This window comes from Oncorhynchus masou, chromosome 13, assembly GCF_036934945.1.
Source record: "Oncorhynchus masou masou isolate Uvic2021 chromosome 13, UVic_Omas_1.1, whole genome shotgun sequence".
Classification (NCBI taxonomy): Eukaryota; Metazoa; Chordata; class Actinopteri; order Salmoniformes; family Salmonidae; genus Oncorhynchus; species Oncorhynchus masou.
In genome coordinates, this window is record NC_088224.1 from 60,027,582 (window position 1) to 60,042,818 (window position 15,237).

Here is a 15,237-nt window from a genome sequence, read left to right on the forward strand (position 1 = left end):
CCTTTGGAACTTTGGTCTTCCTAGATATGTCAACTAAACTCAGCAAAAAAAAAGAAACGGCCCTTTTTCAGGACCCTGTCTTTCAAAGATAATTCGTAAAAATCCAAATAACTTCACAGATCTTCATTGTAAAGGGTTTAAACACTGTTTCCCATGCTTGTTCAATGAACCATAAACAATGAATGAACATGCACCTGTGGAACAGTCATTATGACACTAACAGCTTACAGACAGTAGGCAATTAAGGAAACAGTTCTGAAAACTTAGGACACTAAAAAGGCCTTTCTACTGACTCTGAAAAACACCAAAAGAAAGATGCCCAGGGTCCCTGCTCATCTGCGTGAACGTGCCTTAGGCATGCTGCAAGGAGGCATGAGGACTGCATATGTGGGCATACTGTGAGGCACCTAAGACAGCACTACAGGGAGACAGGAAGGACAGCTGATCATCCTCGCAGTGGCAGACTACGTGAAACAACACCTGCACAGGATCGGTACATCCAAACATCCCTCCTGTGGGACAGGTACAGGATGGCAACAACAACTGCCCAAGTTACACCAGGAACGCACAATCCCTCCATCAGTGCTCAGAATGTCCGCAATAGGCTGTGAGAGGCTGGACTGAGGGCTTGTAGGGCTGTTGTAAGGCAGGTCCTCACCAGACCTCACCGCCAACAACGTTGCCTATGGGCACAAACCCACTGTCACTGGACCAGACAGGACTGGAAAAAAGTGCTCGTCCCTGACGAGTCACGGTTTTGTCTCACCAGGGATGATGGTCGGATTCGCGTTTGTCGTCGAAGGAATGAGCGTTACACCGAGGCCTGTACTCTGGAGCAGGATCGATTTGGAGGTGGAGGGTCCGTCATGGTCTGGGGCAGTGCGTCACAGCATCATCGGACTGAACTTGTTGTCATTGCAGTTCATCTCAACGCTGTGCGTTACAGGGAAGACATCCTCCCTCATGTGGTGCCCTTCCTGCACGCTCATCCTGACATGACCCTACAGCATGACAATGACACCAGCCATACTGCTCGTTCTGTGCGTGATTTCCCGCAAGACAGGACTGTCAGTGTTCTGCCATGCCCAGCGAAGAGCCCGGATCTCAATCCCATTGAGTACGTCTGGGACCTGTTGGATAGGAGGGTGAGGGATGGGGCCATTCCCTCCAGAAATGTCCGGGAACTTGCAGGTGCCTTGGTGGAAGAGTGGGGTAACATCTCACAGCAAGAGCTGGCAAATCTGGTGCAGATCATGAGGAGGAGATGCACTGCAGTACTTAATGCAGCTGGTGGCCGCACCAGATACGGACTGTTACTTTTGATTTTGACCTTGGTTCAGGGACACATTACTGCATTTCTGTTTGTCTGTGGAACTTGTTCAGTTTATGTCTCAGTTGTTGAATCTTATGTATGTTCATACAAATATTTACACATGTTAAGTTTGCTAAAAAAGAAACAGTTGACAGTGAGAGGACGTTTCTTTTTTTAATGAGTTTATATTGTGATGGATTTGGCAAATTTCTGCAGCAATTGTAATGATGTGATCAATACACATTGATGATTTCATTCCTGTGCTGATTTTAACTACCCTGGTAGGTTGACTGACAACCTGAATCAGGTTGCAGGCACTGGTTACAGTTTGAAGCTTTTTCTTGAGTGGGCAGCTTGATGAAAGCCAGTAAATATTTAAAACGCCCAGAAAATATACCTCTCTGTTGATATCACAAACATTATCAAGCACACGTTTTCCAGATACTGACTGTTAGCAGTTGGTGGTCTATAGCAGCTTCCCACAAGAATGGGCTTTAGATGAGAGAGGAACCTGTAGCCATATTACTTCAACGGTATTTAACATGAGATCCTCTCTAAGCCTTACAGGAATGTGGTTCTGAATTTAAACTGCAAAACACCTCCACCATTTGGCATTTCTGTCTTTTCTGTAGATGTTATAACCCTGTATTGCTACCACTGTATTATCAAATATATTATATAAGTGCGTTTCAGAGATAGTCAGAATATACAGTGGGGAGAACAAGTATTTGATAACCTGCAAAATCAGCAGTGTTTCCTACTTAAAGCATGTAGAGGTCTGTATTTTTTATCATAGGTACACTTCAACTGTGAGAGACGGATTCTAAAACAAAAATCCAGAAAATCACATTGTATGATTTATAAGTAATTCATTTGCATTTTATTGCATGACATAAGTATTTGATACATCAGAAAAGCAGAACTTAATATTTGGTACAGAAACCTTTGTTTGCAATTACAGAGATCATATGTTTCCTGTAGTTCTTGACCAGGTTTGCACACACTGCAGCAGGGATTTTGGCCCACTCCTCCATACATACCTTCTCCAGATCCTTCAGGTTTCGGGGCTGTCGCTTGTTCTCCCCTCTGTAAATGTAGTCTGTTGCTAGCAAGTTATTGATTTCATGAACCTTTTTTCTTAAGCTACATCTGTTAACGTAAGCTATTTTTAGAACTTTTCTGGGACGCTTGATTGTTTTCATTGCTTTACTGGGAAGATAAGCAGAAGTAGACATGCTCATGTTATCTATGTTATTGCCTGGTGAGCTGAACACAGCAGACTTCCTACTAGGGCACTCCGCCTCAGTGCTAACAGTATAACTCTGGTTAATAGGGACATGATTACAGCATACAATAGCTGCAGGATCAGCAGAGGCATTTAAGGTAGTTAGAAGGATATAAATTAGGTTATTTACATTGTGTCTACCAACATCCCTGGGATAATGTACACTTGCTGAAGCATTATGAGAACTCAACGACACAATAGTAGGGATTAACTGAGTTGGGTCATTGATAAGTTATTGTCTCAACGCAGCCTTATAATGCTGTGAAAGGATCCAGGAACCCAAATGATTCAGGTGGATCCCATCCTCCTTATAAAAACGTGTTTTGATTCCAAAAGGTATCGGAATTGTTATGATGTTCCGTGACATGGAGTCCCATAGGGTGGTACACAATTGGCCCAGCGTAGTTCGGGTTTGGCCAGGGGGACTTTTCTTGGCTCATCGCGCTCCAGCAACTCCTTGTGGCAGGCCGGGTGCCTGCAGGCTGACCTCGGTTGTCAGGTGAACGGTGTTTCCACCGATACGTTGGTGCGGCTGGCTTCCGGGTTAAGCAGGCGGGTGTTAAGAAGCGCGGTTTGGCTGGACATGTTTCGGAGGACGCATGACTCAACCTTCGCCTCCCGAGCCCGTTGGGCAGTTGCAGCGATGAGACAAGATCAAAATTGGGGAGAAAAAGTGGATGAAAGACAAAAAGTAATCATCATGATGTTGTAATGTTGAAGTTGAAATGGTGCTGGAATAGTGAAGGCAACTCCTGTTTTAATAGTCCAAAGATGTCACTCACTCAGTCATTTATTTATGTATTCATTCATTTATCATGAATTCTGCAATGTGGCTCACATACCTGACAAAGTCAATACGGTATCTTGCTTGACCATGCTGTAGGTCATGTAACTGTTTGTTACATGCAATATATTTTGTGGACTTTGTAATCGAACAAATGTGTTGTTGAATTTATTCTGCCACTGTGTCTTCTTATTGTCGCACCCTTAGGCCTACAGTATATCTCACAGTGTCAAGGCATATGAACTAACGGGTTATAGAGCAAACAACACAATTATCACAACACATAGATTGTAATACGTTTTTTTTCTCCTGGATTGGCTTCCCCAGTGATTTTACCCACATACCACTACTGATAGTGGAGAAGTGGCATAACAGGCCAGCGCTCAGAGCACTACACACACGCATTCACACACACACCCTCTTTCTCTCGCTCTCTTTTTTCCCAATCTCATGCTGACCCCACACAAAGCGAGGTTAATTAATCTTTCCATTTAATTGATTTCAGTCTCCTTTCGTTTGTTCGGTGTAATAAAACCTACTACTGTCTGAAATCATCTGGCGGGCCCGGAATAGAGCAATAAATCCCACCGCAGTCGCAGTAAAAAGGGTTGATCCTTCGTATTCAGCAGGAGTGAGTACACTGTATTTTCGACTGCCATACAAATAAAGGAATTTAAATTGAATTCAAATAAATCTATTCATCTGCAGATGAATGAAAAAAAATCAATCATTCATTCACTGACTCAGTCATTTATTTATGTATTCATTCATTCATCATGAATTCTGCAATGTGGCTCACATGCCTGACAAAGTCCATACGGTACAAGCCTCCAGGGCACGAGACTAACACCATGACTAATCATAAAGCCTGGAGTAAAACGACACAATTATCAGCAAGACCTGAGGAGGAAGACATCGCATGGGGACCTGATTTGTAACACTTCACCAAATCTCCTCATTATGCTATAGCCACACAAACAGAAAGGCAACAACAATGAAGAAGAATCGGAGTCAACTGTAGAAGAGTATAGCAGTATAACATACTAAGCAAATGGCACCATATTCCCTATATAGTGCACTACTTTTGACTGGAGCACCTTGGTGCCATTTGGGACTTAACCTGACTGTAGCACTTGGAGTAAGAGGTGAATATGTTCATTGAGGTCCAGACAGTGAGCAGTACTTCAGCTAAGGCCAGTTAGTCAGCACGCATGTGTGTTATTCAAAGTAGAGGTCGAACCATTAGGATGCCAATGCCGATTATTGGAGGACCTACAAAAGTCGATACCGATTAATCGGCCGATTAAAAAATATATATTTGTAATAATGACAATTACAACAATACGTAATGAACACTTATTTTAACTTAATATAATACATCAATAAAATCAATTTAGCCTCAAATAAAATGAAACATGTTCAATTTGGTTTAAATAATGCAAAAACAAAGTGTTGGAGAAGAAAGTAAAAGTGCAATATGTGCCATGTAAAAAGCTAACGTTTAAGTTCCTTGCTCAGAACATGAGAACATATGTAAGCTGGTGGTTCCTTTTAACAGAAGTCTGCAATATTCCCAGGTAAGAAGTTTTAGGTTGTAGTTATTATAGGAATTATAGGACAATTTCTCTCTATACGATTTGCATTTCATATACCTTTGACTATTGGATGTTCTTATAGGCACTTTAGTATTGCCAGTGTAACAGTAGCGCTTCCTTCCCTCTCCTCGCCCCTACCTGGGCTCGAACCAGGAACACATCGACAACAGCCACCCTCAAAGCAGCGTTACCCATCGCTCCACAAAAGCTGCGGCCCTTGCAGAGCAAGGGGAACAACCACTCCAAGTCTCAGAGCGTGTGACGTTTGAAACGCTATTAGCGCGCACCCCGCTAACTAGCTAGCCATTTCACATCGGTTACACCAGCCTAATCTTGGGAGTTGATAGGCTTGAAGTCATAAACAGCTCAATGCTTGAAGCACAGCGACAAGCTGCTGGCAAAACGCACGAAAGTGCTGTTTGAATGAATGCTTACGAGCCTGCTGATGCCTAGCATCGCTCAGTCAGACTGCTCTATCAAATCATAAACTTAATTATAACATAATAACACACATAAATACAAGCCTTAGGTCATTAATATGGTAGAATCTGGAAACTATCATCTTGAAAACAAGACGTTTATTCTTTCAGTGAAATACGGAACCGTTCCGTATTTTATCTAACGGGTGGCATCCATAAGTCTAAATATTCCTGTTACATTGCACAACCTTCAATGTTATGTCATAATTACGTAAAATTCTGGCAAATTAGGCGGGCCAAACTGTTGCATATACACTGACTCTGCGTGCAATGAACGCAAGAGAAGTGACACAATTTCACCTGGTTAATATTACCTGCTAACCTGGATTTCTTTTAACAAAATATGCAGGTTTAAAAATATATACTTCTGTGTATTGATTTTAAGAAAGGCATGATGTTTATGGTTCGGTACAGTCGTGCAACGATTGTCCTTTTTTTGCAAATGCGCTTTTGTAAAATCATCCCCCGTTAGTCTTCAGATTTCGCAACGAGCCAGGTTAGCAGGCAATATTAACTAAATATGCAGGTTTAAAAATATATACTTGTGTATTGATTTTAAGAAAGGCATTGATGTTTATGGTTAGGTACACATTGGAGCAAGAGAGTCTTTCGCGAATACGCACCACATCGATTATATGCAACGCAGGACACGCTAGATAAACTAGTAATATCATCAACCATGTATAGATAACTAGTGATTATGATTGATTGATTGATTGTTTTTATAAGATAAGTTTAATGCTAGCTAGCAACTTACCTTGGCTTCTTACTGCATTCACGTAACAGGCAGTCTCCTCGTGGAGTGCAATGTAATCAGGTAGTTAGAGTGTTGGACTAGTTAACTGTAAGGTTGCAAGATTGAATCCCTGAGTTGACAAGGTAAAAATCTGTCATTCTGCCCATGAACAAGGCAGTTAACCCACCGTTCCTAGGCCGTCACTGAAAATAAGAATGTTTTCTTAACTGACTTGCCTAGTTAAATAAAGGTGTAAAAAATATATATATATTTTTTTTAATCGGCCAAATCAGTGTCCAAAAATACCGACTTCCGATTGTTATGAAAACTTGAAATTGGCCATAATTAATCGGCCATTCCGATTAATCGGTCGACCTCAAAGCACTATCATCATTATCAGAATCATTCAAACATGCAATTGCACTTATTGGTGGTTATTCATAAGGTCTAAATGGGAACTCATTGTGAATATTAATGATCACGGCCGTGGTGTACTGTACTTTTTCACAGCTCAGCACTTAACATGGAAACCCTACATTTATACAAATATAGTCTAGCTAACCAAGTAGAAAATAACTTCTTAGTTATACCATTATAATGTCCCCTACTGCGTTCTTCTCTATTTGATGCTTTTGCTCGCCTCTCCTCCTGTCACCACGTCCTCTTGTTCTACTGCTCCGAGGCACTCAGCTTCCGAGGGGGGGGTGTGAGGGGGGGGGGGGGGGTGTCACTCTGTGTCAGGCTGCACCACTCCCACACTAAGCCCAGAGACCTCAGCGTGACAGCAAGGGAGGATTGGATGAACAAGAGAGAAAGAGAGAATGAGAAAATCGGGAAAAGACTGATACAGACAACAGCACATGCCGTTTTCATTATCTCACGCACCCGCACAGGCACACACACACGCACATGGTTCTCTTCCCTTGTTGTTCCTAACGATCATTGCATTTCATACGATATACCTGGAGGGTGAGAGCTGTGCTCGAGCAACAGACAAAGTGAAAACAACAGAGAAACAGTGCTGCTGATCCCTCCCCCTGGAGAGTCACGACCACCTCCACCTGTGTGCTACGCTCCTGTTACCTCTCCTAGAAAATGAATTTTCAGGAAGACAGGCTGACAGGACATGCTCTCTGTCTCTCCTCCAGCAGACAGTATGCCTCAGTGAGAACCATGGTTGTCAGGACTCATCCTGCCAGAGGGGTCTAACCTCTGTGTTCCATGAGACTCACTGTGATGGAAGTCTACTGAGCTGACAGACACACTGCTTAGCCAGGTACTGTAGCTGTACGGAATAGGTGCTGTAGCTGTACGGAACAGGTGCTGTAGCTGTACGGAACAGGTGCTGTAGCTGTACGGAACAGGTGCTGTAGCTGTATGGAACAGGTGCTCAGGACATACTCACCACCGAAAATGTCAGGAGCAGTGAGAGTGGGGGCGGAGTGTTTGGTGTTACGTGCTGACCACTGACCAAGCCTGTTCTGCCTTATTATTATTCGACCATGCTGGTCAATTTTGAACATCTTGGCCATGTTCTGTTATAATCTCCACCCGGCACAGCCAGAAGAGGACTGGCCACCCCACATAGCCTGGTTCCTCTCTAGGTTTCATCCTAGGTTTTGGCCTTTCTAGGGAGTTTTTCCTAGCCACCGTGCTTCTACACTTGCATTGCTTGCTGTTTGGGGTTTTAGGCTGGGTTTCTGTACAGCACTTTGAGATATCAGCTGATGTACGAAGGGCTATATAAATACATTTGATTTGATTTGTTCCTCTGAGGTCTGTGAGAGGACCAGAGAGGATTATGGCTTCTTCTAATAGAGCTGAAATACGGCTGGAGTGAAGGCCACTCCGACTCTTCTCCCCCCCCCATCTCCCTTTCCCTCAACTAACTCTGCACTCATTCATTCTTTCTCCATCACTGGGTAGGTTCTCACTGGGTAGCTAACTGGATGACAGAGCTAACTGCCAGAGCAACAAAGTGTTAAACAGGAAAACCACCCAGGCAGAGAGATCGCAGCCTAGACCGACACAAAGCTACAGGCTACGTGGGGAGAGAAAACAAAACACTCGCTCACGTTTAGAAAAAGATAGCACCCTGTGTGTGTGTGTGTGTGTGTGTGTGTGTGTGTGTGTGTGTGTGTGTGTGTGTGTGTGTGTGCATATCGGCCGAGGTGCTGAATAATAGCCCCTGTGACTTTGTGCCAACTGACCAACAGTATCAGTGAGAGCTGCACCACCCTGCCTAGCCCTGGGCTGAACAACAGTATCAGTGAGAGCTGCACCACCCTGCACCACCCTGCCTAACCCTGGGCTGACCAACAGTAACAGTGAGAGCTGCACCACCCTGCCTAGCCCTGGGCTGAACAACAGTATCAGTGAGAGCTGCACCACCCTGCACCACCCTGCCTAACCCTGGGCTGACCAACAGTAACAGTGAGAGCTGCACCACCCTGCCTAACCCTGGGCTGAACAACAGTATCAGTGAGAGCTGCACCACCCTGCCTGACCCTGGGCTGAACAACAGTATCAGTGAGAGCTGCACCACCCTGCACCACCCTGCCTAACCCTGGGCTGACCAACAGTATCAGTGAGAGCTGCACCACCCTGCCTAACCCTGGGCTGACCAACAGTATCAGTGAGAGCTGCACCACCCTGCCTAACCCTGGGCTGAACTACAGTATCAGTGAGAGCTGCACCACCCTGCCTGACCCTGGGCTGAACAACAGTATCAGTGAGAGCTGCACCACCCTGCCTGACCCTGGGCTGAACAACAGTATCAGTGAGAGCTGCACCACCCTGCCTGACCCTGGGCTGACCAACAGTATCAGTGAGAGCTGCACCACCCTGCCTAGCCCTGGGCTGAACAACAGTATCAGTGAGAGCTGCACCACCCTGCACCACCCTGCCTAACCCTGGGCTGACCAACAGTAACAGTGAGAGCTGCACCACCCTGCCTAACCCTGGGCTGAACAACAGTATCAGTGAGAGCTGCACCACCCTGCCTGACCCTGGGCTGAACAACAGTATCAGTGAGAGCTGCACCACCCTGCCTGACCCTGGGCTGACCAACAGTATCAGTGAGAGCTGCACCACCCTGCCTAACCCTGGGCTGAACAACAGTATCAGTGAGAGCTGCACCACCCTGCCTGACCCTGGGCTGAACAACAGTATCAGTGAGAGCTGCACCACCCTGCACCACCCTGCCTAACCCTGGGCTGACCAACAGTAACAGTGAGAGCTGCACCACCCTGCCTAACCCTGGGCTGACCAACAGTATCAGTGAGAGCTGCACCACCCTGCACCACCCTGCCTAACCCTGGGCTGACCAACAGTATCAGTGAGAGCTGCACCACCCTGCCTAACCCTGGGCTGAACAACAGTATCAGTGAGAGCTGCACCACCCTGCACCACCCTGCCTAACCCTGGGCTGACCAACAGTATCAGTGAGAGCTGCACCACCCTGCACCACCCTGCCTAACCCTGGGCTGAACAACAGTATCAGTGAGAGCTGCACCACCCTGCACCACCCTGCCTAACCCTGGGCTGACCAACAGTATCAGTGAGAACTGCACCACCCTGCCTAACCCTGGGCTGACCAACTGTCCACTGATGGCATCTCTCAAAAACAAACCCTAACACAGCCAACGCACACAGGCAGGGGATTCATTCTCTATCATCCACACAGAAGGGATCCCAAGGGCTGGCTGCAGGCTGACAGATAAGCGCACAGCTCTGACATATGCAAACGCAATTTGCACGAAAGCCCCTGAAAGCTGGTTAGATGTAAATCAACATGTTACGTAACAACTCCTCGAATTAGACCGAGACTTCACACAAGAGTGCTAAGACTTAAAGAAACACGCAACGTGAAATCTCAATGCATGAGATCAGCTTCTTATATGCGAAAAAGTTAAGTTGAGAGTCAAAAAGCCACATGCGGAAAATTTCTCAGCGGCTGATGGGAGAGTAAATTCAGCTGCATCTAGAACACTAAGCTGTGTTCTTTACCACCCAACGCACAGCAGCCTGTTTGTGTTTTGCCTCTGCCAATTCAAGGGTCATTGTGTGGATTGGAACGGAGTAGGTTGGTGCTTCAGCAGCCCTGAATCTTATTACACAGGACAGATTGATAAAGATCTGTCTGTCTGTCAGTCAGTCTGTCACAGACAGTCAGTCTGTCACTCAGTCTGTCACAGACAGTCAGTCTGTCACTCAGTCTGTCACAGACAGTCAGTCTGTCACTCAGTCTGTCACAGACAGTCAGTCTGTCACTCAGTCTGTCACTCAGTCTGTCACAGACAGTCAGTCTGTCACAGACAGTCAGTCTGTCACTCAGGCTGTCACAGACAGTCAGTCTGTCACAGACAGTCAGTCTGTCACAGAGAGTCTGTCTGTCACAGACAGTCAGTCAGTCTGTCACAGACAGTCAGTCAGTCTGTCACAGACAGTCAGTCTGTCAGTCAGTCTGTCACAGACAGTCAGTCTGTCAGTCAGTCTGTCACAGACAGTCAGTCTGTCAGTCAGTCTGTCACAGACAGTCAGTCTGTCAGTCAGTCTGTCAGTCAGTCTGTCACAGACAGTCAGTCTGTCAGTCAGTCTGTCACAGACAGTCAGTCTGTCAGTCAGTCTGTCACAGACAGTCAGTCTGTCAGTCAGTCTGTCACAGACAGTCAGTCTGTCAGTCAGTCTGTCTGTCACAGACAGTCAGTCTGTCACAGACAGTCAGTCTGTCAGTCAGTCTGTCACAGACAGTCAGTCTGTCACAGACAGTCAGTCTGTCAGTCAGTCTGTCACAGACAGTCAGTCTGTCACAGACAGTCAGTCTGTCAGTCAGTCTGTCACAGACAGTCAGTCTGACAGTCAGTCTGTCACAGACAGTCAGTCTGACAGTCAGTCTGTCACAGACAGTCAGTCTGAAAGTCAGTCACAGACAGTCAGTCAGTCTGTCTGTGACAGACATCCTGTCTGTCAGTCAGTCAGTCTGTCAGTCAGTCACAGACAGCCTGTCTGTCTGTCTGTCTGTCTGTCAGTCTGTCTGCCACAGACAGTCTGTCTGTCTGTCACAGACAGTCTGTCTGTCTGTCAGTCAGTCTGTCACAGACAGTCTGTCTGTCAGTCAGTCTGTCACAGACAGTCTGTCTGTCAGTCTGTCTGTCACAGACAGTCTGTCTGTGTCTGTGTCTGTCTGTGTCTCTCTCTGTGTCTCTGTCTGTCTGTGTCTGTCTGTCTGACAGACAGACAGACAGACAGACAGACAGACAGACAGACAGACAGAGACGTGACTGTGGAGGGTGTTCACAATACGCACAGCAGAGACCGGAGACCCTGCCTCAACGACAGCAGAACCCGACCAATAGCAGGCCAGCTGGTACCACAGCGCCTGGATATCAGCCATTAGGAGAGTGTGTGGGCGAGAGCAGTTGGGAACTTAGCGTGTGTCCCGACTCCTTGGCCACTGTGTTCCCATGTGTATGACGAGCCATCACAGTGGGACTTGTGTTTCCCATGTGAGATATTCTGCATGTATCTGTTAGGAGGAAGGATGTTAGTGTCACGATGGAGTCAAAACCAGGACCATGGATCCCTCCAATAGCAAGTTCCTCCCATCCCATGGGTACAGCATTGATACAGTGGACACAAATACTATGATAAACACCTGTCACCAAGAACTGGGTCAGAACCACCTGGCACACAAAACCCAAAAGGATCAACAGAAAGAAATCAACACTGTCCATCACATCCTCTGAAAGAGAGGGTCAAAACGAAAGTGTACAAGGCAACATACCCTACCCAGAGAGGGAATCCCTGATTCTGGATCTGTACAGTAATACCCCAGAGTCATTTCCACCCAAGGGGTCCAATGAGAAGATCAGCCCAGTGACTCGGCAGCCAGGGCAGAACAAGAGAGGCTACCTTCCAGATGGCACCCTATTCCCTTTATGTAGGTCCTGGTCAAAAGTAGTACCCTATACAGGGAATAGGGCACCATTTGGGACGTACAGGAGAGCAGGGCAAATGCCCTCAACCCTGAAGAAACACACATTTCACATTATAATCTTCATCAATATTAATGGAAGCCATGTCAGAGAGGAAGGATAAGGTTACTGTGTAAATTCCCAGCCTGATCAAGGGAGCAGGGTAGAAAAAGGGACAATGAAGTGGTGAGAGGGCGTGGTTTCTGCTCACAATGGGAAAGCTCATTTCTGTTTGCTTTTACGGCATATTATTCATTATTTGATCGAAGTTCCATGATGAGGGGAACCACATCACAGACACACTGAGACCCACCCAACAGACGGACCAGGCAACACGCTCCTCAGCACCCCAGCTGGGCATGAGGAACAGCAGAGATGTGCAGTGCACTGGACAGACACACACACTGTGCATTCATAGACTGTACTACATACAGTAAGGCCAACATACACACAGCATAGGAGCACATACAGGACATGCACACATACACCCCCACCCAAACTGCAGCGTGGGAGTGATAGTGCTGGAGAAGGGAGCTCCCTCACTCATCCTCAGATTGTCCAAGCACTGCAGCAGCTCCCGCTCTCCCTCTGTTCTGGAACACCCCACTCACGTCTCGCTCAGCCTCGCACGGGCTGCACTGCACACTGTGTCCCGTCTCCCCCCACCCACACCCTATCCTGCAGGGGTCTGCATCAACACCATGTTAGCCTCCACCCTCGCACTAAAACTCTCGACTCCACAACTCCAAAGGCCAAGCGCAAATTTAGCTTCAAAACAATCAAGGACCTCATTTGTGTCATTAACAAACGGTGACAATTGCTCTTTGGGTGGCATTAGACAGATTGAACAGCCTGTTCCCCCCCCCCCTCAGGGAGCAATCAGGACTGTATTTCCTAACTGAATGAGATGTTTTCTGGGGAATTAGAATCTCCAACAGAGGAGAGAGGTGTGCGGTGGATTTGCAGACTGAAACAGCCACACTCTAACCTCTGAGATAGAGGAAACACAATTGAAATCTGTCTAACAGTCTAGTCTGCAGTCTGTACAAATGTGCAAACAATAGCCTATCCCCTGTATGAAAATAGCCCACAATAGACCAACTGTGCAATGAGCACTTGGATACATTGAAGAGAAAATAATCATTTTTGGGATACCGAACTGTAATGAAAAAAGGAGGAATGCATCATATAGCCTACATGTAGTCAACGTGCACAAACTGCCACCTGAGGAGCAATTAATACTGGTTATCCTCCATCCGTTTTGGGGGTGGGGAGTGGAGGGGTCAAATCCAAACCGCAGAAAAATGCCACACCGAGGAAAGCCCCACTACGGTCTGCCCCTCGCCAGCCTGCCCCTCGCCAGCCTGCCCCTCGCCAGCCTGCCCCTCGCCAGCCTGCCCCTCGCCAGCCTGCTTCACGCCAGCCTGCCCCACGCCAGCCTGCCCCACCCCAGTCTGCACTGAGCTGGGTGAATCCCCACTTCCCATGTCTATGATGTAAGCACAATGAATAGATGACCAGTTTTAAAGGGGGACCAATTGAGCCTTGACTTGCACTTGCTTAACGATGATGCTGTTGATTCCGCATACGATTATATGTTAATTATTAGAAAAGCCTGTTATGCAATGCCTCTTTGATTTTAGGCTATAGATGATGGAGACATGGCTGCAGGATGATGTTTTGGGTTGGGGTGCTTTCAATGAGGGGGGGGGGGTTGAAGAGTATTTTTTTCTCCACTTATACAGGAGTAAAAATGCCTAGTACTCTAATTGATTTAGAATTGTTTTTATTTATTTTAAATTATTAATTTCAATTTATCAGGTGCTGCAGCACCTTCAGCACCCCTACTTCCCACGGTTATGGATCAAGGTGAACTACTGTAAAGGTCTCTATTATTTCCAATTGACTGGCTAGGCCAGGGGTGGGCAACTCCAGTCCTCAGGGGGCGGATTGTTGTTACTCTTTTTCTCCATCTCTAGCAAACACAGCTGATTAATCAAATTGCATTCTAAACTGAAGATCATGATTAGGTGATTATTGGAGTCAGGTGTGTTAACTGGGGCAAAACTGTTACACCAATCAGGCCCCAGAGGACTGGAATTGCCCACCCCTGGGCTAGTCTATATGTTGAGCTTTTTGCTATATCATAAAGAAACACATTGTCAACTAATACGCTATAAGGGCACTGTTGAGTTGGCCTATGCAATTGCAGGACATTTGCCTTGCAATTAATTGAATGGAGCATTTATCTGAGGACAAATAAAGGTATTGGTTCTACACACTGTGCACAGTGTTGAGTAGCCTAAAGCACGCTTCCATCTCTGCAACATCTTTTGTATTTTAATCACGCAGTGGAACGCTTCAGGGAAATTATGCAACATGGTAAGTTCTATTGATAATATATGTGAGCGTGCATTTTTATCAACACAGCCTTTTGCAATAAACGAAAATAGTGGCAGACTTAAATACTTAGTATTTATACTTAGTATTTTCAATTATCATTAAATCAATGGATCAAATGCGAATATTAGAGCTACCCCACATGGTACATTGTAACATATTTATCCATAACCATACCCATAACCCAAACAAACATCGAGCAAGTCAGTGTCGAGCAGAAAGAAGATTGTTAAAGTGTAAAAAGCAAGGAATTAGTCTATTTAAACACATCTGACATGTCCTCAACATTCAAACCTGATCACTTTTCTAAACACATTCTTACCTTATATCCAAGTTTTTAGCGTCGCTCAATGCAGGTGTGGTCGTAAGGCAAATACTGCTGTTGTTAACATGAAAAACTGCTCCCGTTAATTTTGCTGTCGTAGCCGCGGATCGATTCGCACTCTGACATACACTCACAACCAGTAGGCTACACACGCTCAGTCAGTCTCTCTCACAATCACATTGGAAGTGCGCGTTCAGGGAAGGGAGGGAGTTACGTTCAGGAGCGCGCATGGCACAGGGTTACGACCATGTGTCATACACTCGAGAAATTATTTATAAACTAACCTACTTTCTTTGTTAATAACAGTCGTATTTCATGTTGTCCAAAATATGTGCAGGTGGAACAC

General features: G+C 46.0%; 1 protein-coding gene across 1 annotated transcript in view; it reads right to left on the minus strand.

Annotated features, from left to right (window-relative positions):
- Positions 1-15,007, minus strand: part of LOC135552732 (sodium/calcium exchanger 1-like) — a 114,977-nt gene extending 99,970 nt beyond the window's left edge. The window contains exon 1 of the mRNA XM_064984541.1: positions 14,889-15,007. The gene's annotated coding sequence lies outside the window, so the exon portion shown is untranslated. The remainder of the gene's footprint in view (positions 1-14,888) is intronic.
- Positions 15,008-15,237: the final 230 nt, after the last annotated feature.